Consider the following 13,696-nt stretch of genomic DNA (forward strand, 5'->3'; position numbering starts at 1 on the left):
TCTTAGATACGCCATCTGGAATAAATTTGGCAACAATGCAATGTGGAGTAGAATATACTTTGCCCTACTCCTAAAAGTTTCCTGACTGCTGAGTAAATTGCAAGTAGGAACATTTTCTTTCGGTGGGCAGTAGAATAATGTAGATTGCAGGCTGAAAGTTATGGTCAGTATGTTATCCATTGCTTTCTGGCTCATCGCAAAAATAGTTTTCAGGCTCTTGTAAAAACGGCGAAGCTTTGTTTTACTAATTTACCAGCCGCCCCACAGCATCTTCGTACGCGCTCTTGATGAATCATCGGTTCTTGTAGTTTCGTCAACTGGGAAACCCCTCACGCGCAAATCATTAGTTTGTTCCTGCAAAACGTTTCCATGCCGCGCTATTTCGTTCCGTAGGTCTTGTATCTGACTGCACAGCGTACTCTGTAGCTGTAGTAAATGTGTCGTGGGACCTCTGTCCTCTATTGTACGCGTCGGCGAATTTGCGGCTCTTCGCTTTCCTGTTTCTTGCCGTGCGCGTTCATCTGCGGTGGCGACGCTAGGCGAAAGCTGAATATCGGTGACGAATCAGGTTTGCGAGGCCCCTTTCACTTTCCAGTCAGAAAGAAAATGTTACATTAAATGAGCTGAATTATGCGCTAATAATAATTACACACATTTTATTATTATAATAAACAAGGATTACTGCAATGACAAAAATTACATTAAACAAACACACAATTAGAAAACACACATTAAAATAAACGAAATTTCAGGCTTTTCGCCACACTGATTTTTTTTAAAGATTACGTCGTAGTTAATACCAGCTGCTATTTCCGCTTCAGTTCACAGTACTGACAATGCAATAGTCTTTCTTGGGACACCGTGATTCTTAGATGTGTTTTAATCAATTTTAACTTTGAGAAACTTCTCTTGGTAGAAGGTGTACTGACTGAAACTGTGAGCATTATTCTGATTGTTATGTAAAGATTTGTATATATTTCTTGCAAATTATTTTCTAATATGTACTGCATACGTTTTTTGCGTCTTTGATTCAGTCTTGTAGGTTCGATTTTAAAAGTTGGAGTCCTCATAAGGTTCGTAAGGGTATATGTCGTTATTTTCGTCTTCTCGGAGTATTTTACCTAAATCACAACAATGTTTGCGAAGGTCATCCTTGTCTAACGATTTCAAATAATTCATATCGTAAATAAAACCAAATCATTCAAAATATTCGTTAAGCCCTTTGGATCGACATTGAGTGTCGACTATTGTAGTACTTATCATTGTGATTAAAAAGCTAACTCTGTGCTGCATTTCAGCAGATTGTATAGGTTCATCAGCTAGTTCATAAGTCAACATTCTTTTGTCTGTGTGTTTTTTTTTTACTGAGACTCATTTTCGTAACTACTTTTTTCCTCAAACAATCGAGCTTCTGCAACACGTGTCTCAAATCCTGTGTTACAAAATTCTTGAATCTAGTTATGAAATGAACATTAAGTATCAATAGCGACTTTCAAGTTCATTTGAATCGATTTCCATAGTTTTCTTATATTGTTGATACATTGTAAAAATCCCATACCACATGTGTATTGGAACAATAAACTCAAAAGTTAACATTTCCTCCAAGACTGTTTCACAGTTGCTAAGAGTTACGGAATCAGCTGTATTTTTCATGTCACTCAAACTTTCGATAACGTCATCAAATTGCAAAAATATCGCTTTTACAGCTCCGATTCCTCTTTCCCATCATGTCTCAGACAGAGGTTGCAATGTCAGTTTCAATTTAGTTTTCATAAGATTCCAACGCTTTATTGATTTTGTAAAAAGCGTATAAACTTTACTGATGAAGCCAAAAAAAAATTTTGGGTTGAAGAAGTGTAAGCGGCATCTATAGTGCGTTTTTTATTAGTTGCGACTTTTGACGTTTGGCTGACCAGAGGGGGACGAGACGTCGTTGCTCAGGTAACACCAATGGTGAGCCGGTTTTCCCTACCACGCCGCCAGTGGTTCAGCTGGTAAAGCTCCCTTGTTGCCACACCATGAGTAAACACTACCACATGGTGTCACGCATTAGATGCATCAGAGTTTAGAAATATTCATCTCAGTAACAGTAATGCAGCTCAAATTGCGACAGAATCCTGAGTAGTGTCTTATTAAACTAACAGCTGACTATAAGTCAGGTCAATAGATACGAAACAGAAAATTGTCACTATAAAAGTAAACATGTAACTTCTTCACTTATATTGTTACAAAACCCACAGCAGTTCTCGTTTCACCATGGCCCTCAATAATTCCATTATCTCACTGAAAAAATCTGTGGTCGCTTGAATACCACTGCAGATGTGGAAATTCCGCATATTAATCATTTGGCAAAGCAGTCTCGTAATCGTTATCACTTGTCATAATCTTGTTTCGATATCTCAAAACATTTGTGAGACATGAGGAATTTATGAATATTTCATTCTAGTTTTTTGACAGACGCACGAGTTCGTATTGAAGCGTTTTACGTACATTCCATTTTCTCAAGACTGGAAACAGACAATGATATCCTGGCAAGTTTAAAGAGTAATTCGATACATTATCTAAACTTAAAACACAGTAACAGGTAACCTAACATGCATCAAACACAAATTAATGGGGACACCTATTTTTCACTATAAACTAAGAATTTCTTGCAGTACTGCCGATTACTGAAATATCACAGTAACTATGACCATTAATGAAATGGTAGGTGATTCGTCATGAAGCTGACGACTTAAACTATAGGGTGCATGTGAATGAGAGCTTGTAACCGAACAGTTTCTTTAAAATCGTTTCAGAAAGATCATGGGTCGGCCAGCTTGCTGTTCACACAGTCAAGCGATCCTTCAAGTTCCGCGCTAAATACTCGTAGGACTGGCGTTATACTGTGGTCATCTGTCGACGCACTACGCACGCTGGAAACTACGCTTCCCTCCACTCGTTCCATGCTGAACTGTCAAAAGTCGCAACTTATTTTAAACGTACTATAGCAAAAGCAAATTCCAACAATGGCATCCGCATGGCGTGAACAAAGCTCGTGTATTAATATTGACTATTCTTGTTCTAACACCTTTATTAATGCCAACCATATTGGCACTGTTACCATATACCTGTCCTCGACAGTGTTGGTCGTCTGGGTCATTATTTCCTAGGTCCTTTAGAATGGCATTTATTAAATACTCTCCCATTGTTTCTGCGACGACAGTAAATACAACGAAATGTTTCCCTGTCTCTCCAGTTGAGGAATTACAAAATCTTAGTATTATTGACATTTGTTCCACACAGCTCGAATCCCTGGTACAGCTGAGCATGGAGGCATAATATTTTGCTTGTTTGAATCTGTTTATAATTTCGTTGATAACAGATTTGGACACAGATGTAATTTATTCAAATGGTTCAAATGGCTCTGAGCACTATGCGACTTAACGTCTGAGGTCATCAGTCGCCTAGAACTTAGAACTAATTAAACCTAACTAACCTAAGGACATCACACACATTCATGCCCGAGACAGGATTCGAACCTGCAACCGTAGCAGTCCTGCGGTTCAGGACTGAGCGCCTAGATAATTAATTCATTTTGTTTGTTGTGGCTCAGATAATGCTGTCAAAGTACCTTTTCATTAATATGTTGCAAGTGCTCTTTTAGTGTTACATCGTATTTGGATAACAATTTAAATAGGCCTATAAAACTTCCACTGTTTCCGCTATCGTTCAGGTTAAGGGATTCTCGATGTCCTCTAAAACGCCAGATTTTATGAAGCTAAGTATTTTATAATATGGATCAATCTTCCAAACAGTTTATACCAATACTTTTGTGATTCGCTAATCAGTCTCTCGTTTTCCTTATGTATAGTTTTTTCCGTATTTGATTCCTTTACAGAATTCCATCCATCTAATCATGCACTCCATGTAACTTTCATTTTGTTGATGCCTTTGCAATATCCTCTTCAGATCTTTTCAGTCCAACATCCTTATTTTACCATCTGTGTCTGCAACTGCCGAAAAGTCAACGTGGAAAGCAATGGACATTGTCTTGAGGTATGGAGTAAGCTAGCCATCTATGATGTTGCCTTTCGCAATTATTCAATTTTCTAGTAAAACAAAATTTAGTAAAATGTCTTTTATTTGCATCTTTGGGGCAATTTTCATCAGGTTTTTCTAGGTTTTGTTGGATACCATTTTAAATGAAATCATGCTGCTGCGAATCTATTATGGAAATATCCAATTTACTGGATCTAATTCTATAAATGACTTTTTATATGAATGGTCTGCTCTTGATTATCACTTTGAAGTCTTATTCGGCTCACAATCTCGGATAACAGCAGTGTCACCCAAATCTGATGCTGCATCAGAAAGGGTAACAGATTCATTCGACCCTGAATCTGATTCTGTTTCAGAAACTAAAGACACTTGGATAAGAGCATCATTGGAGCAGTTACACCTGAAATTTTCTTATGAAATTTTATCATAGTCGAACTCATAGCTTGGTGGGATATGATCGTCTCTGTCTTTCTTTTTCTTTTTGATGCACCAGATTCTCATTTTCTCCTTACGTCTCTGTCTCTTGAGGGTCCTCCAGACACGATGATTTAACAACATTTTGTGCTAAGTATGTTGATAAGTACAGTAGAGTACTTAAAGTGCTCAATGTAGTACTAGTTGTTGTTGTTGTGGTCTTCAGTCCTGAGACTGGTTTGATGCAGCTCTCCATGCTACTCTATCCCGTGCAAGCTTCTTCATCTCCCAGTACTTACTGCAACCTACATCCTTCTGAATCTGCTTAGTGTATTCATCTCTTGGTCTCCCTCTACGATTTTTACCCTCCACGCTGCCCTCCAATGCTAAATTTGTGATCCCTTGATGCCTCAGAACATGTCCTACTAACCGATCCCTTCTTCTTGTCAAGTTGTGCCACAAACTCCTCTTCTCCCCAAATCTATTCAATACCTCCTCATTAGTTACGTGATCTATCTATCTAATTTTCAGCATTCTTCTGTAGCACCACATTTCGAAAGCTTCTATTCTCTTCTTGTCCAAACTATTTACCGTCCATGTTTCACTTCCATACATGGCTACACTCCATATAAATACTTTCAGAAACGACTTCCTGACATTTAAATCTATACTCAATGTTAACAAATTTCTCTTCTTCAGAAACGCTTTCCTTGCCATTGCCAGTTTACATTTTATATCCTCTCTACTTCGACCATCATCAGTTATTTTGCTCCCCAAATAGCAAAACTCCTTTACTGCTTTAAGTGTCTCATTTCCTAATCTAATTCCCTCAGCATCACCTGATTTAATTTGACTACATTCCATTATCCTCGTTTTGCTTTCGTTGATGTTCATCTTATATCCTCCTTTCAAGACACTGTCCATTCCGTTCAACTGCTTTTCCAAGTCCTTTGCTGTCTCATGACAGAATTACAACGTCATCGGCGAACCTTTAAGTTTTTATTTCTCCTCCATGGATTTTAATACCTGCGCCGAATTTTTCTTTTGTTTCCTTTACTGCTTGCTCAATATACAGATTGAGTAACATCAGGGAGAGGCTACAACCCTGTCTCACTCCCTTCCCAACCACTGCTTCCCTTTCATGTCCCTCGACTCTTATAACTGCCATCTGGTTTCTGTACAAATTGTAAATATCCTTTCGCTTCCTGTATTTTACCCCTGCCACCTTCAGAATTTGAAAGAGAGTATTCCAGTCAACATTGTCTGTAGAACTCCAGTTTTCTTTCTCGTGATAACGACGTCCACTTGAGTAGTCCCCGCCCGGAGATCCGAATGGGGGACTATTTTACCTCCGGAATATTTTACCCACGAGGACGCCATTGTCATTTAACCATACAGTAAAGCTGCGTGCTCTCAGGAAAAATTATGACTGTAGTTTCCCCTTGCTTCCAGCTGTTTGCAGTACCGGCACAGCAAGCCCATTTTGGTTAGCGTTACAAGGCCAGATCAGTCAATCATCCAGACTGTTGCCCCTGCAACTACTGAAAAGGTTGCTGCCCCTCTTCAGGAACCACACGTTTGTCTGGCCTCTCAACAGATACCCATCCATTGTGGTTGCACCTACAGTACGGCTATCTGTATCACTGAGGCACACATGCCTCCCCACCAACGGTAAGGTCTATGGTTCATGGGGGGGAGGGCAATATAGTAGCATACAGCGAATAAGCTGTGCAGTTATTAAAAAATAGAAACTGTATGGGATATTGTGAAGACAGAGAAAGGTGGGGCCAAAAAGGAAGAGGAACAGATAGCTCTAAAAATAAATGAGACTTTGGTAACAACCACATGGTGTTGCAAACCTCTTAAACAATTACTTCATTTCTGTTACTGAGAGCTTGGGGCTATCAGGTTCGGTGAACACTGCAGTGGAGTATCTAAGACCAGTCTTTAAAAATAAATTCAGTAAAATGGAAATAACATGTACATCTACATCCATACTCCGCAAGCCACCTGACGGTGTGTGGCGGAGGGTACCCTGAGTACCTCTATAGGTTCTCCCTTCTATTCCAGTCTTGTATTGTTCACGGAAAGAAAGATTGTTGGTATATCTCTGTGTGGGCTCAAATCTCTCTGATTTTATCCTCATGGTCTCTTCGCGAGATATATCTAGGAGGGAGCAATATACTGCTTGACTCCTCGGTGAAGGTATGTTCTCGAAACTTCAACAAAAGCCCGTACCGAGCTACTGAGCGCCTCTCCTGCAGAGTCTTCCACTGGAGTTTATCATGTCTCCCTAAGAAGTAGCATCCATCACAAATTCCTTAAAATCTAAGTATTCCAGTGGGTATGATAACATATCAACAAAGTTAATCAAAGAGTGCTCATGTGAACTGAGTTTTGTCTTAAGTTATTTGTCTAATCAATGTCTTATCAGTGGAACATTTCCAGACTGGCTAAAATATGCTGAAGTTGAGCCTGTTTACAAGAGGGGGGCTAAAGAGATACCATCAAACTATTGACCGATTTCATTTTTGCTGGCTTTCTCAAAAATATTTGAAAAGGTTGCGTTCAAGCATCTCCTTAAGCATTTGACTGCAAATAATATGTTGTCCAAGTCACAGTTTGGATTTCTTAAAGTTTCTGATGTAGAGAAAGCTATTTACACTTACAGTGAGAATGTACTTAATTCATTAGATAATAAATTAGAGGCTACTGGCATTTTCTGTGGCCTGTCAAAAGCCTTTGACTGTGTGAACAACAGCATTCTCTTGAGTAAATTAGAATATTATGGCATCACAGGCAATGCTGCGAAATGATTTGAGTCTTATCTAACAGGAAACAAAGGTTGTCATTGCGAAATACCTGTGCAGTAATCAGTTAGTCTTCATCTGACTGAGAATTAATTACATATGGTGTTCCTGAAGGTTCCATTTTGGGTCCATTGCTTTTTCTTGTGTACATTAGTGACCTCTCATCTGTTACATTGCCAGATGATAAGTTTGTTTTGTTTGCAGATGATATGAACATTGCAATAAGTAGCAAGTCAAGTATAGATTTAGAAATAGCTGCTAATCAAATTTCACTGACATTAATAAGTGGTTTAAAGCTAGTTCACTGTCATTAAACGTTGAGAAGACCCACTATACGCAGTTCAGAACCTGTAAGAGATTTCCTTCCAGCATGAGTATAACATATGAAGACATGCAGATCGAAGAGGTTGACTGCGTTAAATTTCTCGGATTACAGCTCGATAATAAATACAGTTGGGAAGGGCATACCACAGAATTGCTTAAGAACCTAAACAAGGCTGTATTTGCCATGAGAATGATGTCAGATGTAGGAGATATAAATATAAAAAGACTTGCATACTTTGCTTACTTTCATTCTATTATGTCATATGGGATCATATTCTAGGGTAACTCGTCAAACCAGGCAAAACCATGTGATAAGAATCATTTATGGTGTAAATTCAAGAACATCTTGTAGAAACCTGTTCCAGGAACTTTGTATTCTAACCACTGCTTCTCAGTATATTTATTCCTTAATGAAATTTTTTGCAAGTAATACATCTCTATTTCCATCCAATAGTTCAATACATAGTATCAATACTAGGAATAAGAACAATCTACATAAAGACCTAAAATCACTTACCTTGGTCCGAAAAGGGGTCTAATATTCAGGAACACACTTTTCAATAAATTGCCAGCAACCATTAAAAACTTGGTTTCAGATAAAGCACAGTTTAAACAGAGTTTGGAAGACTTTTTGACAAGCAACTCCTTATACTCCACAGAGTAGAGACTGTTAATATCTGTTATATTTCAGTTTTGACAACACTTGGTCAGAACAGTCAAGATTAGGTATTTTGTGTATGATAAATTTATTACTTAATAGTGCATAAATGTGTTTCATTCTGACAGCATGTTAATTCTGTAAATATTAGCTGTTCCTGTTTCCTTCATTGTATTAACCTATTTCGACTATCTCCTGACAAATGATCAGGTTAGTAAGTATTGTATTCAAATGTTTTGTGTTATACTTTCTGACATGTTCCACTCCCACATGTATCATCTCATGTTTTGGGTCTATGGAACGGAAACCGAATATGATCTAATCATACATGGCAGAATGTTCTTTTAAATTCTGTCATGTATGATAGCAGCCTAATAAATAGGCCAAGAAATGTATTTGTATACTGACTTATAATAGGATGGAGTTCTTTAGTATCTATGGCTGAAATTGGTGCAACCACACTTTCAGAAATAGAAGACTTGTGCACTTATACCAGTTCAAGAACTTGAAAAAAGAGTGACGTGTCACTTGGAAGGACTAGTTTCAGAGAGCTGGCATTACTGGCCAAGAAAATGTTCTTGTCTGTATTGTCTATTCTACAGAGCATTTTGCATGTGTTTGTTGTTGGCTCCAAGTGTCAATTCGGAAAAACTATGCATACCAAGTAGACTGTGAATATGGTATAAAGAAAAGTAAGTGTATTTTCCGTCTAACGTGCGTCTTTCCTTATTGTGGCTATCAGCCTCCTCGCTAAGTACATAATTTAATAATTTATTTTACAATTTTTTTTAGTATGTATGAACGACTTTACAACAAAAGTCTCCTTCGAGTTCCATGCGCTACTGCCGTCTAGTGCGCAGGCGCTGATTTGCGACAGTTATATCCCGCGCGATTCGTGTAATGTAATAGGTCTACCGGAACCAGTCTGCAGTCCCAAATTTGGAAGCTTGGGACAATGCAGCATAGGTGTACACCTTAGATGCATCTTGTAATGGGGCAAACTGTCATAATTGTGCCAGAAAACCCTAGAAAAATACTACTGCGTTTGTAAGAAAAAGAGACTGACAACTAAGTAGCTAAAGTTTTAACAGCTTCAACTTTTTTGCGAAGCCAAGATGGCCGCCGAGTAAGTGACGCCAGAAACCATTTCCAGAAAGTTAAGTGATTTAGACAGGAATATAATTTAGTCTAACGCCGACAACAAATTAAATACGTGCATTAGTGTATCGTTTAGTCTTGCCATCAAAGGTTTGACTTTTTCTTTGCGTATTTTTTCAGAAAACACGAAAAGATCGTAACTTCGCGAAGTCGCGCTTAGGCTTAAATTTTGTAAACGTGTTTGTTTCTTGTTTCACGGTAATTTAACTAGTTTCTCGGTAACAAATAAGTAAACTACCGTAAATAGCGTATAACTTCATTGTTGTAATACAGATTTCAGAAAAACAGCGTAACTTTATATCAGAAACTTGCCTATATACATTTGTTTATAGGCCTAATTCTCGTAACGTTTTTGGAGAATCAAAGTTAAAGTATCTCGTTTAATTGTCCTTTTTTTCAATCCATCGAGTGAAATATATAATAAATAGCGTATACCTTCATTGTTTTAATACAAATCTCAGAACTGCTGAAGCGTCTTAACAAATCTCTGTTTGCAATGCGAATTTTGTCAGACATAGGGGATATAAAAATGAAAAAGCTGGCATACTATGCTTACTTTCATTCCATAATGTCATATGGGATTATTTTCTGGGGTAATTCATCAAGCCAAGCTAAAGTTTTCCGGGCACAAAAACGTGCAGTAAGAATTATATGTGGTGTGAACTCAAGAACATCCTGCAGAAGCCTGTTTAGGGAACTAGGGATACTAACTACAGCTTCCCAATATATTTATTCCTTAATGAAATTTGTCATTAAAAATATATCACTTTTTCAAACCAACAGCTCAATTCATGGAATCAATACTAGAAATAAGAATAATCTTCACAAGGATTTAAAGTCACTTAGTCTTGTACAAAAAGGTGTGCATTATTCAGGAACACACATTTTCAATAACTTGCCAGCAGCCATAAAAAGCTTAACAACCAATGAAATTCAGTTTAAGAGAAGCCTAAAGGATTTATTGGTGGCCAACTCCTTCTACTCCATTGATGAATTTCTTAGGAAAACCAACTGATTTGTATATAAGTACAACATAACTTCTGCACAATTTCAGTGCAGTAATGTGTTCACTGAAAATTTGTGTGTGTGTGTGTGTGTGTGTGTGTGTGTGTGTGTGTGTGTGTGTGTGTGTGTGTGTGTGTGTGTGTGCTTGTGTGTGTGTAAGTGTGTAAGTATAATCTAACTTCTGCACCATTTCAGTGCAGTAATGTGTTCATTGTAAATAAGTATTACAGTAGTTGTATTACATGTTTCTTACCTTATAAATAAATAAAAAACTTTTTTATTTTAAATTCAGTGCAATAGTATTTGTAAAATGACTCTTAGTGTTCATTAAAAAATGACGATCATTCCACTTGGGACCTGTGGAATGGTACATTAGCTTATTTGTTTTAGTTGTAAATATTTGTCATGTATTGTTGTTTTTCTGACATGTTCCACATCCTGGAGGACCTCCTCACTACGGATCAATTGGAATGAAAGTAAATCTAATCTAATCTAATCTAATCAGAAAAACAGCGGAATTTTAAATCAGAAACTTGCTTATATACATTTGTGAATAGGCTTAATTCTTGTAACGTCTTTTTTGATTTTCGGTAATTTAATTGATTTATTCTAGCTAAAGTATTATTTCTGCCATGAGTGAGAAGTGCCTGACTTGCCGTAGAATTGTTAGTTCCGGGGTTTGGTGTGATGGATGTAGTAGTTTTTTTCACTGGGGGGACTGCAGTGGCGTGGGTGTTGGGAAAGTGGATCAGGCTCATAGAGTGGTTATGTAGGATTTGCAGCAGAGATAGGAAGATAGTGGAACAGGAGGGGAAAATTGCCGCCCTTCAGGGTGAGCTAGATCAGGCTAGGGAAGATCTGGACAGGTTAAGGAGGGAGAAGGGCAAAGAGAGGTGGGAAGTGGCAACAGGTAGCAGAAGGAACAGGCCTAGAACTAAGTCTGACAGTTTTGTGGTGAATGTCAAAAATAAGTTTGACCTGTTGCTTCAGTTAGAAACTGATGAGCCTCAAGCAGAGGTAGGTGTAGACAGGACACAACAAACTTTCAATAGGAAATTGAAAAAGAATGTAGGAAACTCATCGAAAAGGAAGAAAGTTTTGTTGTTAGGCAGTTCTCATGCCAGAGGTGTAGGCCAACTTCTGCAGGAGGAATTAGGACCAGAATACCAGGTCACAAATTTTTTCAAACCAAGTGCTAGTCTGGATCAGGTGACAGAGGATTTAGGTTCACTCTGTAAAGGATTTACCAGGGAAGACACCGTGGTTATTGTGGGAGGGCCAGGGAACAGCATCGACAGAGATCCTGGGTACAGTATAGAGTGTGACCTGGTAAAGATTGCGTCGGCATCGAGACACACCAATGTTGAATTTGTATCTGTCCTGAGACGCCATGACCGGCCTCATTTGAACTCTTCTGTTGGGAGAGTTAATTTGGAGTTGGAACAGCTGCTTGGGTCGGGCGCGGGGGCTCATATCGGTGTGGTTCCTGTTGATTATCTCAGTAGGTGGGACTATACCAGGCACGGCCTACATCTCAACAGGAAAGGGAAGGGGAAACTGGCTGGGGTAATAGCAGGAAATTTAAGGGGGGGAGGCACTGCCATGAATGGTAAAATACCAGTGGTTACAGGTGTTGGAGCAGCACCTTTTTTAGGATAGGTAAGACAGAAAGATGTCAAGTTCTACGAGAGGTCAGGATTGAAACAAATCTTCAGTTTAGGAAAGAAATTAAACAGCACAATTCTAGCACATTTGATCACCAATCACAGCTATCAATTATAAATTTTCACCAATCACCAGAAATTTTATCTCCACCAAGTTGTATCTCAGTCCTAGGTAATTGCATTGATGACTTAAAGTCACCCAACCCAGTTGACATAATCTGCCTCTCTGAACACCATGTGACCACTGGTATAGGAACTAGGCCTAAGCACAATGAGAAACTCAGACAGGAGAGTACTGCAAATGTTAGAATAAGGAAAGGTTCTCATAAAAGTATAATTAAAAATAATGTAAGTATATTTCATCTTAAAGAATAAAGTAGATGAGCTTCTGGTTTGTTTAGAAGATTTAGAAGCTGAGAATGAATTAGATATACTATGCCTGTCTGAGCATCACATTGTTACTGATATGGATAAGGTAAATGTAAGTGGATATAAGCTCTCTGCACATGTAATGAGAGAAAATATGGAGAAAGGAGGAGTTGCCATATATGTCAAAAGTCATCATTGTGCAAAAAGTATAAAAACAAAAAAGTTTTGTGTAGAGAAACATATAGAAGCATGTGCCTTTGAGCTTAAATTAAATAAAGGCACATTTATAATTGTAACTGTATACTGTATAGGTCCCCATCAGGAAATTTTCATCTATTTCTGAAAAATTTGGACTCCTTGTTGTGCTATCTGTCAGACAGGGGGAAGCAAATTATTATTTGTGGGGACTTCAATGTAGATTCTCTGAAAGAGGGTAATAGGAAAAATGACTTTGAAGTATTACTCGGTTCTTTCAATTTGACACCCGTTATTGATTTTCCTACTCGGGTGGTAAAGGATAGCAGCTCACTGATAGATAACTTCTTTATAGACCAAGATAAGTTTAACCAGATAAATGCTCAGCCTGTTGAGAATGGTCTTTCTGATCATGGTGCACAGCTAGTTACAATATATGACATAGCTCCATTCAGCAATACTAAACAGTCCTCCAAAGTAGTATGTTCAGTCAACGATTTAACAATTGCAAATTTCAGGGAAAGCCTACAGCAGTTAGACTGGGATGAGGTGTACCGTGAACCTGATGCCAATTTAAAATATAATTTATTTCATGACATTTTTGTAAATGCATTTGAAAACTGCTTCCCCAAGAAAATAGTTAAATATACTCGTAAGAAACCTTGTAACAAACCATGGCTTACTAAGGGTATAAAAATATCTTGTAACCGGAAAAGGGAAATGTATCTGACAGCAAGAAAGAGTAGTGACCCAGAAACTATCAAAAATTATAAAAACTACTGTGTTATATTAAGAAAAGTTATTAAAAAATCCAGGAGTATGTGTATCATGTCTGAAATCAGCAACTCTGATAATAAAATTAAAACAATTTGGAATATTATTAAAAGAGAAACAGGTCAACCAGGAGCAGAGGAAGACAGTATTACCATCAAATTGAATGAAAACTTTACGAACAAAAAGTCAGAAGTTGAAAATATTTTTAATAATTACTTTCTAAATGTTGTGGATATAGTAGGATCCAGGTGTTCATTAGAAGATGCTAGGCTGTTAATGGAAGA

The sequence above is a fragment of the Schistocerca piceifrons genome, chromosome 5 (assembly GCF_021461385.2).
Source record: "Schistocerca piceifrons isolate TAMUIC-IGC-003096 chromosome 5, iqSchPice1.1, whole genome shotgun sequence".
Taxonomy (NCBI): domain Eukaryota; kingdom Metazoa; phylum Arthropoda; class Insecta; order Orthoptera; family Acrididae; genus Schistocerca; species Schistocerca piceifrons.